We start from the raw sequence: 17,586 nt of genomic DNA, 5'->3' as shown, positions 1-17,586 counted from the left end.
ATCTAGTTTATTTTTCCAGAAGAAATTAATTTGGAACTAAAGTATTTTCTCTTTTGTTTCCATGGAAATGTTAAACCTGAATAAAGGTTTACATGAGGTATGAATGAGGTAGATCAGTGAGCAGAAGGGTTTGTGCTGCAGTGCTCGCAGTCCTTCTGTTAGCTTAGCTTAGCTCTTCTGTTAGCTTAGCTCTTCTGTTAGCTTAGCTCTTCTGTTAGCTTAGCCCTTCTGTTATCTTAGCCCTTCTGTTAGCTTAGCTTAGCATAGTCACTGCATTTCCATGGTCACACGTAGCCACTTTTTTAAAGGTGATTTGTCGTCTTTTCTCAGTGATTTTGTGAAATCCGATTCTCTCTAATTATTTCTTCAGATCTGCGACTTACTGCACTCATACAATCTGTGGACTGTTGTGTTGACGGAAGTTGGAAAATCTTTTTGTTGAAGGGATGCATGTGCTAAATTAGCTTTGCTTTAGTGTTTTAGGTTTGCATTAGTTTTTATTTCCCAGATTTTCTTCCTGCAGTAAGTCACATGACCATGATCTGAGCCTCAGTTTGTGATCATATTGACCCCAGCGGACTAAAGGAATGATTAGGGAGAACTGAATTGACCCAAATCACTCCTAAAATACTACAAATCACCTCTAAAAGCCTGGCTACGTCTGAGCAGAGGAATGAAGCCATTATGCTAAGCTAGGCTAAGCTAAGCTAACGTTAGGGCTGCAGTTCAAACTGTTTGTCCCACTTGTGGAACTCATTAGTTTCAGGACAAATGAATGATCCAAAGCCAGTGTTGAACTGTTCCTTCAGGGTTTTCCAGGCTGGTAGATCCCATCAGAATATTCCACTGGAACGCTTTGGGAAGACTAGACTGCAGTGCAGATTTCTTCACACCAGGCGGCAGAATGTGTGCGTCATCGCCCACAGGACAAGACACTGAGCATGTGCAGAATGGAAGGATAAAGTCCAAACGGAATAAAGGCTTTACATGTCCAGGAAGAATTTAGAGCGCAGTTAAAAAGAGGATTAAACCACTGACTTTAATCAGGTTTAAATTTAATCTGAACTTTCTTTTTCAACTGGAATAAGGTGTTTACATGGACATCTGAAATAGGATCCAACCTTTAATCGATTAACCAGGAAGAAACGTTGTCATGGAAACGCACAGACAGTAAAATTAAACAAACCGGCTGTGGATCAACCACTGTCAAATTACATCATCATCATTAAATGTCCTGAAAATTATTTTCATTCATGAATCTTTTTTTTTTTATTTTTTCTCTTCCTTGCCCACTCACATTTCATTTAATTTTACCTGTGCCCGTATCTTTGAAAATTCCTATATGATTATATGGTTCTCTCTAAGTATTGTTTCATTCATGGCAAAAAATGCAGTTTTACTTTTTACTTTTGTACTTTATTACAATTGAGAAATTGTGCTTTTTTTACTTTTACTTATGTAAAGGAGTTGAATCAATACTTCTACTTTTCAAGAGTATTCTCTTACCCTAGTAGCTGTATTTCTTCTTAAGTACAGAATGTGAGTACCTTTGCCATGTCTGCACTAAACAAACAAAAACATTCAAAACTACCTCAATTTATACTACTGATCAAAAGTTTACAACACCCCAGTTTTTTCCAGTTTTGTCTGTAAACTCCAGCAGTTCCAGTCCAGTGAACAGCTGTAAATGGTGCAAAGGTAAGAGTGAACTGCCTGGGGTAAAAAAAAACAAAAAAAAACGTAAGATCAACAAAACCGAAAAATAATGTACATTTCAGAATTCTATAAAAAGGCGAACAAGAAATGGGTGAACAACTGAAAGCAGTTCTGCAGCAGTGGAGGTTGACCAAGCCTGGAAAGTTGGTGGTTCAATTCCTCCAGGTGTCCCAGCGTTTGTGAATTAGTCCATCAGCCCTTCTTCCAGTCTTCAGTAGTTCCACTGGTGCTGTGTTCATGCCCAGACAAGCCTCTGGTTCTGATTCTGAAGTCTCACCAACGGCTTTAGCTGCAACTGGACCCATCAGACCTGCACCTGTTCACTCTGTTCAGTGTAAACTCATCTTGTTCACTCTGTTCAGTGTAACTCATCTGTTCACTCTGTTCAGTGTAAACTCATCTGTTCAGTCTGTTCAGTGTAAACTCATCTGTTCAGTCTGTTCAGTGTAAACTCATCTGTTCACTCTGTTCAGTGTAAACTCATCTGTTCACTCTGTTCAGTGTAAACTCATCTGTTCAGTCTGTTCAGTGTAAACTCATCTGTTCAAACTGTTCAGTGTAAACTCGTTTTCAGTGTAAACTCTTCCTCTCTTCCTCCTCCTCTGTCTTCTATCTTCTCTCAGCTGTTGTCTGTCCAGTCTCCTCTCCTCCTCCTCTATGACCTCCTCTCTTCCTCATCCTCTCTCTTCTCTCTTCTTTCAGCTGTTGTCCCTGTCAGTCTCCTCTCCTCCTCCTCTATGACCTCCTCTCTTCCTCCTCCTCTCTCTTCTCTCTTCTTTCAGCTGTTGTCCTGTCAGTCTCCTCTCACTCCAGCTGTTTTCTGTCCTAAACTCTTCTTCTTCTTCTGTTGTGTCTGTGCTTCTTCCAGACCTCTTCTGTCTGCATTTCCAGTCCAGTTTCAGTGCCTTTGGATGCTGAAGGAAACTGGACTTCCTGACACCTGGACTTTCTTGGACATTTCCTCCGGAGGACACACCTCCATTTTTCCCTCTTCTGATGCTCTGTCTCTCTTCTCTGGTTCATTCCTTTCCTCTTTTCCATTTTTACAGTACCACACTCCTTTCTTCAGTCCGTCCTGTGTCCAGTCCTGCTCCATGGGTCTGGTACCACAGTGTGTTCCACACTCCTGTTCTGCAGACACAGGGGGTGGAAGGAATTCACAAACGTTGGGACACCTGCAGGAATTGAACCACCAACTTTCCAGGCTTGGTCAACCTCCATTTGCTGCAGAACTGCTTTCAGTTGTTCACCCATTTCCTCTTCGCCTTTTGTAGAATTCTGAAATGTACATTATTTTTCAGTTTTGTTTAACCTTACTTTTTTTTTTTTCCTCTGTCAGTTCACGCTGACCTTTGGACCATTTACAGCTGTTCATTGGACTGGAACTGCTGGAATTTCAATACAAACTGGAAAAACTGGGATGTTGTAAAACTTTTGACCAGTAGTGTATATTTTACTGGTTTCCACTATGTAATCAGAGCTAAGGACAATACAGTTTCATTGACAATAATTCAAGGGAAAAGAACATCTTTCACAGTCCAAAATATATGAATTAAAACACAAAATACTCGGTTAAAGCAAAACTATCTGTGTGTGGTCGTCTGTGGACTGTATCTATGTTTTCTGCAAATCTTCATCGTCTGTAATTTGTCAAGAAACAATTCCATTGCAAATGTCTTGTTCTATTTCAGAAAAGACAGAGGTCTTTGGTGATCATTTTTGGCTTGTGTGAGAGCAGTGTGGTTTGGAGTCATTTGCATTGCATTTGTTCCTCTGCACTGGTTGGAAACAATCTGGGTTGTGCTGGTGATGAAATATGAAAGTTTTTAAAATGTTTTCAGTGACAACTCAGGAGATTTGTGTTGCAATATATCATGGATATTCACTGAAAGAGCAAAACAAAATCATCAGAGGAATAAAATCTCTTAAGATTAGATGGATAATATGCTTGACAGCTCAGGTATTTACTGACTGTTGAAGGTCTTCCTGTTTTTCTACAAAGTTATTATTGGACCTGAATGGAATTAAACCTTCAGATTGTGCATTTTCTCAGACTTATATTCAGTTTGTCATTTGGTGGTGTTACTTCACTCATGTTCTAAACCAGGGCTGTCAAATTCATTTTGGTTCAGTTCCATATTTACCCCCAATTTGATCTCAAGCAGGCCAGACCAGTAAAATAATGACTTAATAACCTGTAATAACGACAAATACAAGTTTTTCTTTTTAGTACAACCCCCCCCCTGCCCCCCCATTAAATTATGAAAATATTTATATTTTACAAAAAAGATGTGAATAACCTGGTAAAAGAGAAATTTCATTTGAAAAATTAGTGCCAATTTTACATTATGAGCAACTTCTTATTTCTACATGTCCATTTCCACACAGTGTTCCATAACATTTGGGAACAGGCAGAATATTGTTCAAATGTTGGAGTTTGAACTAAATGTGAACAGTTTCTCCAATATTCCATCTGTTATTCTGAACACAACTGCAGATCCCAGTGGATCCATAAATGCACCAAACATTTAGGAACAGGCAGAATATTGTACAAACTGCACAGTTCAGGTTGTTCATCTGTGTTTTTATTTATGTATTTACTTGTATTTTATTGTGAAAGAATAGTTTTCTAAATGTTAATATTTTCACAGTGTAATGTTATTTTTTTCACTTACATTTTTTCCACATAATTTTTCACAGTAAATTAGTCATTGTCATTCTTTCTGGTTTATTGTGTTGTTCTTCTGACTGTAGATCACATTGGTCTGGATGTGGAACCTGAACCAAAAGGTTTTGTTCAGCCTGGACTGTTCAGGTTCATTTATGCACTTTCATCCTGCAGGGCCACAATGGAACCTTTGACGGGCCAGATTTGGGCCCCGGGCCGCATGTTTGACACCTGTGTTCTAAACTCAGGATTTTCTCAGGTCTCTTCTGAGCCTCTCTTCTGGTCTTCTACAGTAGCAGTAGTGCACAATACTCGCTAAAATTGAGTTAGCTAATTGAAAACTAATGAACTGACATTAATTTTAGACAAAGGAAAGGAATATAAATTCTCACTTTGTGCAGTAATCTCAACCTGGCTTTTCTGCCTCTGTCCATAATGGTATGAATTATATAACCTAAATGTCCTCTAAAATTAACGTTTATTTGCAACATTGTATAGCAAACTATTACATGATCAAAAACAAATTAATTTTAGCAAAAAAAAAGTCTCCAGTTTGAATGTCTGGGGTCGCCAGAAATGTGTGATGTTAAAATTGGGTCACGAGCCAAATAATGTTGGGAACCACTGGTGTAAACAGTTACCTATTCGATCCGATAATGTGTCCTCTTAGACTGGTGTCTGCTGACCAGTCCATCACAGCCCCGGTAACTGGACCATTCTGAGTGACGGAGCAGGGACTTAAACTCACACGTACTTGACAACAGACTATGATGAAAGTTACCTGATGGAACCGCTACGATTATATGTGATCTTTGAAATAGCTAGCAATGAAAATTCACCACAGGTACCCTTTAAAAAGCTGTGAAAGACGCTCATATGAAAATGAGCTCCTGATTTAATATACTTTTTTCACAAGCCTTTGGGACATATTAATATAAAGGTGAATTAATGGGAAATCACTTCTGTGTATTTTAGATGCATTCATTTGTTCCAGTAGAGAATCCCTGTCTTTTATTCTCACCATTTTCTCACTAATTAAATCCTTAGCGACGACAAGTAGCTCATGGAGCCACTTAAACCCACCTCAGGGCTTCAAACAAATGTAACTGTCCATGGCATAGGAATATTTTGTGTAGTACAATACAGTGTATATATATATATATTTTTTTTTTTTTTTTAATTTCCTTGCACTATCCTACAGCCAAGTCTCATTAAAAGAACTGAAGGTGATTCTCTGGCTATTCTTATTTCCTCTGTTCACATGAACAATAAAAGCTCACAGCTCACAGTACAGCCTATGACTGAGCTGATCGTGGATTCTTAAAAAAGGCCAAAATCATTAATGTCTGGTTGTACTGAAGCTGCAGAGACACTGTTAGAATGTTTGACTTTGAGCTATGAACCCTTTTCTTTACACGTTCTCACAGTCTAATACATTTTACAACCAACTGCGACTTTGTTATTGCAAAATCATCTCAACAAACTCACAAACTCTTTTATATGTAATGGGGCAGAATTCATACAGGATCATAAATTGCTTATTTCTCACCACAATAATATCTATTTGCAACATCTAAAAGCAATTTTCCTGCTCATTTTTAGATCTCATCACATTTACTTTGAGGCTTGTCTCTATCACAACAACAGTCCGTTTTCTCATCTGTGCGTCTGAAAAATGTAATTTTTACTGTGTGAACATCCAGGCAGACGTATGTGTACGTGTGAAACCCTGGGACAAACACACAGTGTTTTACAGGGTCATCATGAAATGGGACTGTGAAGGAATGGACACCATGTCAGCTATAATATCACAGATTGATATATACACTTTATATTGTATTATAGTTCATTCTTTACACCACTTATTCAATTTTTTTTTTTTTTTTACCTCTTTTTAAAAAATGCATGGTATTTAATAACAAGGTGAGAGAGAAACAATATCTGAATTCTTTGTATGTTCTGTGCATCTATAGTGAACTGACCAAAAAAAAAAATTTATTTTGAATCTGAATTCTATAGTGTATATTGTATATTTTGTAACATTGTCACTCACACATATTATTATTATTATTATTATTATTATTATTATTATTATTATAGTGGATATATTATAGTCAATAACTTGCACTTGTTTTTCATAGTTTGTCCTGTAAATTACTGTATGTTGTAACTGTGTGTTGTATTTCATGCTGCCTCGTGGCCAGGACTCCCTTGGAAAAGAGGTTCTTAATCTCAATGGGATGTTTTTTTCCTGGTTAAATAAATAAAATAAAAATAGTATTATACTGGATCTGCTGAAACCATCTTGTCTTTATAATATAATTCATATAATTATGCTGAAGTGCATCATGGAGACACCATTTCTAAGAATCCATGGTCTAGACCAGGGCTGTCGAACTCACTTTGGTTCAGTTCCATATTCAGCCCAATTTGATCTGCAGTGGGCCAGACCAGTAAAATAATGACTAATAACCTATAAATAATGACAAATCCAAGTTTTACTTTTTTGTTATAGTACAAAAAACCCCAATTAACTTATGAAATATTTATATTTTACAAAAAAGATGTGAATAACCTGAAAAACTGAAATTTCATTTGAAAAATTAGTGCAATTTGAACACTATTCTGCCTGGACTTCTTATTTCTACATGTGCATTTCACACAGTGTTCCATAAACATTTGGGACAGGCAGAATATTGTTCAAAATGTTGGAGTCTGGAACTAAATTTGAACAGTTTCTCCAATATTCCATCTTTATTCTGAACACAACTGCAGATCCCAGTGGATCCATAAATGCACCAAACATTTGGGAACAGGCAGAATATTGTTCAAACTGCACAGTTCAGGTTGTTCATCTGTGTTTTCATTTATGGATTTATTTGCATTTTATGTGAAAGAATAGTTTTGTAAATGTAAATATTTTTCACAGTGTAATGTTTTGTTTGTTTTGTTTTTTTCACTTAAATGTTTTCCACATAATTTTTCACAAAGAAAATTTGTTGTTGTCATTCTTTCTGGTTATTGTGTGTTCTTTTGACTGTAGATCCCATTGGTCTGGATGTGGAACCTGAACCTAAAGCATTTGTTCAACCTGGACTGTTCAGGTTCATTTATGCACTTTCATCCTGCAGGGCCGCAATGGAACCTTTGGCGGGCCAGATTTGGGCCCCGGGACGCATGTTTGACACCTGTGCTCTGGATCTGTCTTTTCCAATTCCCTACATGTATTTTCTGACATGTAAAACGTCACAATGTCAACGCTGGTATTTTATCACAACCAGCCAATTATGTCAGTTTTGGTTAGTTTGTCTGTTCTGTTTCTGACATACATTGTTAGTGAATAAATACATTAGGAGGATCGACACTTCTAACATTCACAAATCATATTAAGAATTAATTGTTGTGGAATTATTACATAGCTTTGTTGAATACTTGATTCTCTTGTTATAATGGTGGTGTTTGACTGTTGCTTTGCTAAACTAACATGTTTTTAATGAAAGCAGTACAGTTATTTTACCTGATATTATGTCACATGGCTGTTTGTTTAGTGAGCAGATATTGAATAAATGACCTAAGTATAATTATCCATGTAATAAAAGGCATAATGATCAGTTCACTGTGCATTAGTTTTCACATAATATTTTTAACATTTCGGAGAGATAAGGTTGCCGCATTAAAATAAGACTTGAAAGATTCATCACATCCAAGTTACACTTACTGACCCTTATTGAGTAACACTCAATAACTGTGTCATTTAAAACTCCAGGCTGCATTTTTAAGGGAGTTCCAGGATTATGGTTTGGATCGATAACACTATCAGTCACATGGTGCCGTTCAGCGCCTTAGGACGCAGAAATCCCTTCGCTGCTCTCCTGACAGTGATGCTAGAAAATGCAAAGAACTCCATCCATTTTGATGGGCTTCCTGTGAAAAACGCAGCCTTACGCTCAATGCTAATGATGGGAAAAGAGACCCAGAAATCAATCCAGGAAGTGGTGCCTGGGTAAGTAACTTGACTAAGGAGGTTCTTTCTCTTGCCCACAAAAGAGAAATTGTGAGCAGCGATGTAATCAAACAAGGTCAGTGAAAGGCCATATATTTGTGGAGCAGAATGGAGTCTGTCACAGGTTTACTAATGGGCTCTTGACTCAGCGTGGAAGGGGGAGGGGACTGTGGACAGCAAGACTAATTCCCATCCAACCACAGTCTCTCTGGGAACATAGTTAAGAATCCACGATCAGCTCAGTCATAGGCTGTACTGTGAGCTGTGAGCTTTTATTGTTAATGCAAACAGAGGAAATAAGAATAGGCCGAGAACCACCTTCAGTTCTTTTAATGAGACTTGGCTGTAGGATAGTGCAAGGAAATTATTCTAAAAAATTACACTGTATTGTACTACACAGAACATTCCTGTGCCATGGACAGTTACATTTGTTTTGAAGCCCTGAGGTGGGTTTTAGTGGCTCCATGAGCTACTTGTCGTCGCTAAGGATTTAATTAGTGAGAAAATGGTGAGAATAAAAGACAGGGATTCTCTACTGGAACAAATGAATGCATCTAAAAATACACAGAAGTGATTTCCTGTTAATTCACCAGTATATTAATAGTATTTCCCTGTTCTCTCTGTTTCTTTTGGTGTATCCTTTCAGACCAGAGGTGCAGTCCATACTGTCTTTACCACAAACTGGGACTTGTTGGCTTGTAAAAATTAATTTAAACATCAATTCAGTCAATCAACTCCGACAACATATTTTTTATTTCTTTCTATTGACTGAAGCTCATGGGGTGAGACTTCATGTCTTTAGCATGGATGGTGTTGATAAAGCAGTGTGTGGAGTGTTTTCTCACTAGGTTTCTAATCAGTGATGGAGTTTGTGAGCTGGAGTAAATGAAAAACAAAAAAAGAATCCTTCGCTTAAATGGGGGACAGATTGCACCTGTCATGAATGCTGACATGCCCCACTTTAGAGAAGCAGACAGGAGTAATGACACTAAATGAAGGTTAATGAAGTAGTCTACCGCTGGGATGAAACAAAGCACTGTTTGATAAAGCCCCGTCCGACTGTGTGCCGCATTGGCACTGTTTTAAATCATGCCAAACAGCATCACAAAGAGATGGGAATCTCATAAGGAACCAGTTCCCAGTAGTTCGATTCCTCGGAATCGTTTGCCTGCCTGCTTAACGATTCTGCCTTTGTTGCACATGCGTGATGATGTCACGCGCACGCTGTGTTGTTTTGGTTCAGAACCTAGCCAACATGGCGTCGAGGCAGAAACGCTCCAAAGTCTGGCTATATTTCACATGAAAAGATGACGCCAGGGACACTAGTAACACTGATAAAGCTTCCATTTCTTCAAAGGGGGAAATCCCTCCAATCTGCTCAAACATTTGTCCACAGCATGGGATTCATTAGCAGGAATGTCACGTATTTGATTTGCTACTTAGCGATGCTTGTGAATCTAGCGGCAGAGCAAACACCAGGGGCCTCATGTACAAAGGCTGCGTACGCACAAAAACCTGGCGTACGCCCTTTTCCACGCTCACGTTCAGATGTACCAAGAGTGACATGACTGTGGAAATGTGTGCTCCTCCACTCCAACTCCACAGCTGGTGTACGCATGTTTCTAGTTTTGGAACCTTTGGAGACACAGAGGAGACACTGACATATTTTCACATGCTTCATAATGTGAAAAAGGACATTCCTCCGATCGATGTGCACATCAGAGACACACAGAAGAACAATGAACACACCGACACGACATCCTACTGCCACAGCAGCACATCCACCGCCAGAACCAGAACCAACCAGAACCAGAACCAACCAGACCAACCAGAACCAGAGCCAGAACCTGGACCCCTCAATGCCAATCCTGCCATCCAAACAGGATGTGATTTCAACCACATGAAGAGACAAGGACACAGAATTCACTGGTTGATAAATGCATTTAACGTCTGTGGGAACTTTTATTAGTCGGTCCAGGTGCTCGATGCCACTGATTGTCCTCACGATGTCCTCTGGTGACTCGGGTGAGCACAGGTGAGGACGGACATCAGCAGCTGTTGGACCGGAGAAATCCCACAGTCTGTGACAGGCTGGGACTGGATCTGACCGACTTCTGTCTCATTGTTGCAAAAATAATAATTTGAGTAATTAAACATGAGTCACAGTCTTTGATTTCCTGACATGACCACACATGAACCTTTATCTTGTTTATCTGTGATCAGACTGTTGGATGACCCAGAGAATGAACTAATGTGTGAGTTACACTAATACTAAACCTATATTTACTTGGGGCTGATCCCAGTCACCCCTGTCAGACCAGTGCCACTCACAGTATCGTCCACTCTTTCCTCAAACAGTCTGAGTTCGTCTCTTTTCTTCTTCTGCTTGTTTCGTCCTCCGCTTCGCGTCCACCTTGAAGTCATCATGTGATCCTGCAGAGAGGGGAATCCCAGAGGGAATCCCACCTGCAGACCCGTTTATGCTGATTTGCATATTTACATGTGGGCGTGGAGAGGGAGGAGTCAGGCACTCCAACATATGCGCTCAATTCCAGCTGATTGGATGAATAAAGGAAGTGTGCTTGGATTCAGGCGTACACACAGTTCATCTGGATTTTTTTGTGCGTACAGACTTTTTTGGATTTGAGCACACGCCAGGTTTACGTATGAAATCCATGCAAGTCTTTGTACATCAGGCCCCAGAGCGTTATCCGGGCCCAGTTCTGGTGGGGGCAACAAACATCCTGCCCCCTAAAATAAAAGTTTCCGAAGGTAGGGAAGAGGAAAATGAGGTGCACGACAGCAGGAGACATAGAGGAATTAGTAAAGCGTCTTAAAGCCTCAGTCACAAAGCTTCTTACAAACGTACGAACCGGGACATTTGTACGAGTCCTGGAGTTTGTAGACATTCATAGACATTCGTGGAGGGAGCAGTAGTTTCTTACGGCTGCCTTATGAGGTCCGTACAGCTGCCACAAGAGCAACTTGAGGACGCTGTGAGAAAATAACGTGGTTTTGTGTCGTATGAACACAGACAGTTGTCACAGTCTTCGTAACTCGTTCAACTCCGTCTTGACAGTTTGTATTCAACCCCAATAAGAACACCTCGAATGTTGCACTACTGCCGCACTGCACCTTATGTCCACCTTAAGAACGCCGTGCGAATCTCCGTCTGTGCGTTCATTCGTGTGAATGCCTTAAGGGACCCCTAATAACACTGTAATGTGTTCTGGAGATCGACTTGCTGCCACCGCAGGAACATGTGGATCCTGCAAAGGCCTCCTGATCCACGAACGTCGTGCGTTGTTCTTACATAGTTCATGAGGCATTCGTTAGTGCGCCGTGCGAAAGGGGGTTTCGTACTGCGTTTGTAGAAAATCTTGGACAAGATCGCTCACCTGGCTACGAACTTAAGAATGGTCCACGAACACTCCATGAACACTCCATTCTTATATGGCTGCCTCGAGAAGGTCGTATGAAATGATCCATAAATCGTTCACGCGGTCTGAACCGGACCCGGCGTTATTATTATATGTGCATACTGAATATGTATGGAAATATGAAAGACGGTTGATGCAAATGTAACACCCATGAATGAGTGATCACATGATGGTTTTGAATGTAAATTATTTTGGGTTAAATGTCATTTAAACATCCCAAAATGTGCAGTTTGTATGGTATATATGTGCGCGTATTACTATATTGCAATAATTTAGTTTGACCACAAGGGGGCAGCAGTCTTAAAGTGGGACAGCCAGGTCGCAGTCGCAGCTGGAGCTCATCTTCAAAACAAGTGAAGTGAGCGAAGGAAGCACTTGGCCTGTTGACTGTCTCATTATCTTTTCTGTTCTTTACAGGTTAGTAATAGATAAAACTTTTCAAAACTCTGTCAAACACTTGTTAGTACAGCGCACATGTAGGTGGCGTGTTACTTTGAATCTGTGACTGTTTTCTTTGTCTTACACGACGTGCTAAGTGTCTAAGTTTGCTGGCCTATGATCGTTTATGCTAGCCAGTTAGCTTAACGTTCGGTGAATAGTTTAGGCCAGGGGTGTCAAACATGCATCCCGGGGGCCAAATGCGTCCCACCAAAGTGTCCAGTTCAGCCCCTGGGATGTTTTTGCCAAGTGCAAAAATTCCAGTCTTGAATTGAATTAAGCAAAAAAAATTTAGCTTGAATTAAGGAAAAAATATTCAATTAAGCCAAAAAAAAATCTCAAATTTAGCAAAAAATCTTCAATTAAGCTCAAACAAACAAAAAAATATTCAATTAAATAAAAAAAAAAAAAATCTTGAGTTAAGCCAAAAAAAAAAAAATCTTCATTTCAGTAAAAAAATCTTCAATTAAGCCAAAAAAACCCACTCAAATTTAGCAAAAAATCTTGAATTAAGCCACAAAAAAAAAAAAAAAATCTTCAATTAAGTAAAAAAAATCTTGAATTAAGCCAAAAAAAATCTAGAATTAACAACTTAATTTTTTTTTCTTTGTTTTAGTGCAAAAAATACCATTAAATTATGAAAATATTTCCATTTCCAAACTCTCCTATAACACTAAAATGTGACTAATCTGAACAAATGTGCCAACCTGAAATGTCTGTATTAAATTCAGTCCAGTTTGAACTCTTTTCTTCCTGTTCCTCAGTGTTTAGTGTCTTTGGAGATCTGATCCAGAATGCACATGGACTAATGAGAAGTGGAGGAAGAAGACTGAGAAAACTGCACTGATTTTTCTTAATAAATTTCTTTTTTTTTTCAGGTTATTCACAAAATTTCTGTTTGGATAGTTTATAAAAGTAAGTATTTTCATAATTAAAAACTTTTTTTACACTAAAACAAAGACAAAAATTTGCAGTTGTCATAATTTCTAGGTTCTTCTGTTCTTATTTTTCTGGTCCGGCCCACTGCAGATCAAATTGAGCTGAATATGGAACTGAACTAACATGAGTTTGACAGCCTGGTTTAGGGGCCATAAATACATGTGATATTTTGAAGGTTTTCTATTTCACGTTAACTAGTACGGCTCCGTGACAACCCAGAATGTTTCCAGTAATGATATATGTGATGCAGTGTTTTGTGGAAATGTTATTAATGTTAGTGTGTTCTTAAATGTTAATTTTCGCTAGTTTTGCCATAGATTCTATTTGGTTCTTTGTTCTTTTGCTGCGCACCGTGCTTAACATGGAAAAGCCCTGGAACCAGCAGATCTGGACAAGAAATAGGATGATCTAGTATAGCATTATATGGCATGAGTTTATCACAGCTAGCAGCTTCAAGCCAGTTAGAAGAAGGTATTGTACCTTTATTGTTTTCATGGTTGTTGAAACATGGAGTGTAGTAAATGATTCTGATTGAGTTAGGAAGATGTTGTGAACTGAAAAATGTCAATTAGAAAAGGTTGATTCAGGAAATGTGAACATAAATAAGAACAAAATGTTGACAATGAATTACATGACATATGTAGAACAATAAAGAACAAGAGAAGCGAGTGAAAGAAACCCTTGGCCTGTTGTGTGTCTCATTATCTTTTCTGTTCTTTACAAAACAACCACATGAATCTGTACACAGGCCTCATGCCCAGGGTGTGGAGCACAAACACACCCGTTTGTACTCTTTTATTCCCTCACTCAATGAGAATCAATAAAATAATTGATGTAGAATTGGACTGATAAGAAAATCCATAATGGAATCAGAATCCTTAAATTCGTATCAGTGCCCATCCCTAATCCATATTCCATGAGATCAAACTCCTGTCTTTGTCAAAGGGAGTTGAAGTGGCTCAGATGAGGGCAGTACAGCGGCGTCAGTGTCCCTGTTCAGAGAGAAACCATCCTCCATCCTCCACTCCATCCACCTCCTGCTGTGTTGGAGCAGGGAATAAGAAATAGCACATCCCTCCCTTTGCAGCAAAACATAATTGGATTTGCAATTCAGTTACAAGAATGTAATCTGTGGGAGACAGGCAGACAGATCCACAGGCAGATAAGGCTGACAGGCATTTGTTTGGACCTGAACGTACGTCAATACAAACCCACATTTGTTCCCTCTGTTCCTCAGATCTTTAATCAAAGGTTACAGCACAGGTGTCAAACATGAGGCCTGTGGGCCAAATCCGCCCCACTAAAGGGTCCAGTTCGGCCCACTAAAGGGTCCAGTCCGGCCCTCTAAAGGGTCCAGTCCACCCCACTAAAGGGTCCAGTCCACCCCACTAAAGGGTCCAGTCCACCCCACTAAAGGGTCCAGTTCGGCCCACTAAAGGGTCCAGTCCGGCCCACTAAAGGGTCCAATCCGGCCCTCTAAAGGGTCCAGTTCGGCCCACTAAAGGGTCCCAGTCCGGCCCACTAAAGGGTCCAATCCGGCCCACTAAAGGGTCCAGTTCGGCCCTCTAAAGGGTCCAGTCCACCCCACTAAAGGGTCCAGTCCACCCCACTAAAGGGTCCAGTCCGGCCCTCTAAAGGGTCCAGTCCGGCCCTCTAAAGGGTCCAGTCCGCCCCACTAAAGGGTCCAGTCCACCCCACTAAAGGGTCCAGTCCACCCCACTAAAGGGTCCAGTCCGGCCCTCTAAAGGGTCCAGTTCGGCCCTCTAAAGGGTCCAGTCCGGCCCACTAAAGGGTCCAGTCCACCCCACTAAAGGGTCCAGTCCACCCCACTAAAGGGTCCAGTCCGGCCCTCTAAATGGTCCAGTTCGGCCCTCTAAAGGGTCCAGTCCGGCCCACTAAAGGGTCCAGTCCACCCCACTAAAGGGTCCAGTCCACCCCACTAAAGGGTCCAGTCCGGCCCTCTAAAGGGTCCAGTTCGGCCCTCTAAAGGGTCCAGTCCACCCCACTAAAGGGTCCAGTCCACCCCACTAAAGGGTCCAGTTCGGCCCTCTAAAGGGTCCAGTCCACCCCACTAAAGGGTCCAGTTCGGCCCACTAAAGGGTCCAGTCCACCCCACTAAAGGGTCCAATCCGGCCCTCTAAAGGGTCCAGTTCGGCCCTCTAAAGGGTCCAGTCCGGCCCCTGGGATAAATCTGTGAAATGCAAAAATGACACTGAACATATGAACCCTTTTAGTTCAGGTTCCACATTCAGCCCAGTTCAATCTCCAGTGGTTCAGACCAGTACAATACTCTCATAATAACCTAGAAATAATGACAACTCCAAATTATTTTCTTTGTTGTAGTGTAAAAAAAATAACATTACATGAAAATGGTCACACTTACAAACTATCATTTCACCAAAAAAATGTGAAAAACCTGAAAAAATGTAAACAACCTGTAATTTCTTAAGGAAAATTCAGTGTAATTTTACTCATGTTCTGCCTGTTATTAAATGTTTTGTGTATTTGTAGATTCACTGTGATCTGTCCGTTGTAATTACCCCTCCCAACTACAATTATTGTATGAATTTTAACTTTTTTTTTTCCCATTTACTTATAATAGGCACAGTTTCCCATGTCTGTAGCAGCAAATCTATGGGTTGAATTCAGACCAAATGTGGTTTCTAGATTACCAGTGACCCAGAATGGATCTCATTCCATTTTGGGAACAGTAGGTCACAGTTCACATTTTTTATAAATGTTTAAAATCTTCCCATTTACTTCTAAAGGGCCAAACATGTGTGAGGGGCGGGGTTTGTTGTGTCTGCCACCACTTCTGCACATGTAGAAATGAGAAGATGAGGCACAATATTGTTACATTTGCACTTATTTTTCTTGGCAAAGTTGAAATTGTTCATAGTTGTTCATGTTATTTACATGTTTTTAAAGGATTATTTGTAGATGTAAATATTTTCACAACATAATTTACGTTTTTCACTCTAAAACAGGGCTGTCAAACTCATTGTCTTCCGGAGGCCACATTCAGCCCAATTTAATCTGCAGTGGGTCGGACCAGTACAATAAAAGCATGACAGCCAATAAATAATGACAACTCTGAATTGTTTTAGAGCAAAAAATAACATTCAGTTCTGCCAATATTTACATTTACAAACTATCCAAACAAAAAAGATGTGAATAACATGAAAAAAATGAAATTTGTTATGAAAAATAAGTACAATTTTATTAATATTGTGCCTCAACTTGTCATTTATACACATGCATTATAGGTCAGATCTGCAAAGGCACAAGTTTTTTAGTCACAGGCAGAATGTTGTTAAAATTGCTCTGAATTTTCTTTAGACATTTCAGGTTGTTCATATTTGTTCAGGTTATTCACATTTTATTGTTAAAGGATAGTTTGTTAATGTAAACATTTTCATAATTTAATGTTTTTTGCACGAAATCAAAGAGAAAAAATTGGTGTTGTCATTATTTATGGGTTATAATGATATTATTTTTGAATTTGATGTCCTAATTTGCACTTTCCGAGTTCATCCCGTGGGCTGGATTGGACCCTTTGGGCCGGTTTTGGCCCCTGGACCACATGTTTGACACCTGTGGTCTAAAACAAAGAGAAAAGTTTAGAGTTGACATTATTTGTATATTATTGTTATTATTTGACTGTTCTGGTCCACTTCACATCCTGCTGGGCTGAATGTGGAACAGAACTAACATGACTTTGACACCCCTGGGTGACGGGGAGTGAGTTGGAGTGTGTTTTCACTCATCTCTTTGCTTCGCTGTGATGCATCCTGAATGGTGAAAGAGTGGGAGAAATAAAAGAGGGGAAAGGTAAGATCCCTTTCCATGGTTGAGTCAGTGGTGTCAGATTGCACTAGGTAACAAAAGACAGAGCTGGCAGATGACCGGAGCCAGCGCCTCAGCCCCTCTGTGTTCATTAATGACAACAAAGGCCTGAGTAAAGCGGCCATTTTGTCGGGGACAGGTGGCGCGGTGGCGTGTTCGATTTATCTGCAGCAGATCTTGTGCTCAGGTTGATTGTGAAAGACACAGTCTGTGTTCGTGCCCCCCTTTAAAGAACGCTTGTACTGTTTGGCTTCCAAATACTCCATCTGTGTTTAGACTTTACACAACAAAAGCACTCTCAGCCTCCACATTTCTACTGAAGTAACTCCTATATAGTCATGTAGAAGAAGACTTTTAATTAACCCTCTGGTATCTCGTCCTCCAAGGCCCTTACTAAACACCAAGTGTGCCTTTTACACACACTTGTGGAATAATGTCAAAAAAAATGTTCATACAGTTTGTTTTTTATTCTTTTACACTTTTTTCTATTTCATCAACTTGAGCCGTAAATAAAAATACCAAATACTCAATAACTG

At 39.8% G+C, this 17,586-nt stretch overlaps 1 long non-coding RNA gene across 1 annotated transcript; it reads right to left on the bottom strand.

Moving 5' to 3' along the window:
• Positions 1 to 5,017: 5,017 nt before the first annotated feature.
• On the bottom strand, positions 5,018 to 10,219 carry LOC115438709 (uncharacterized). The gene is made up of 3 exons (XR_003938136.1): positions 10,208 to 10,219; positions 9,070 to 9,074; positions 5,018 to 5,092 (listed from the first exon to the last, which is right to left on the bottom strand). It is a non-coding gene; the product is annotated as an uncharacterized LOC115438709 (long non-coding RNA).
• Positions 10,220 to 17,586: the final 7,367 nt, after the last annotated feature.

The sequence above is a fragment of the Sphaeramia orbicularis genome, chromosome 3 (genome assembly GCF_902148855.1).
Source record: "Sphaeramia orbicularis chromosome 3, fSphaOr1.1, whole genome shotgun sequence".
NCBI classification, from domain to species: Eukaryota; Metazoa; Chordata; class Actinopteri; order Kurtiformes; family Apogonidae; genus Sphaeramia; species Sphaeramia orbicularis.
Note: the sequence above shows the minus strand (reverse complement) of the source record. Positions and strands in the feature narration are given on the sequence as shown.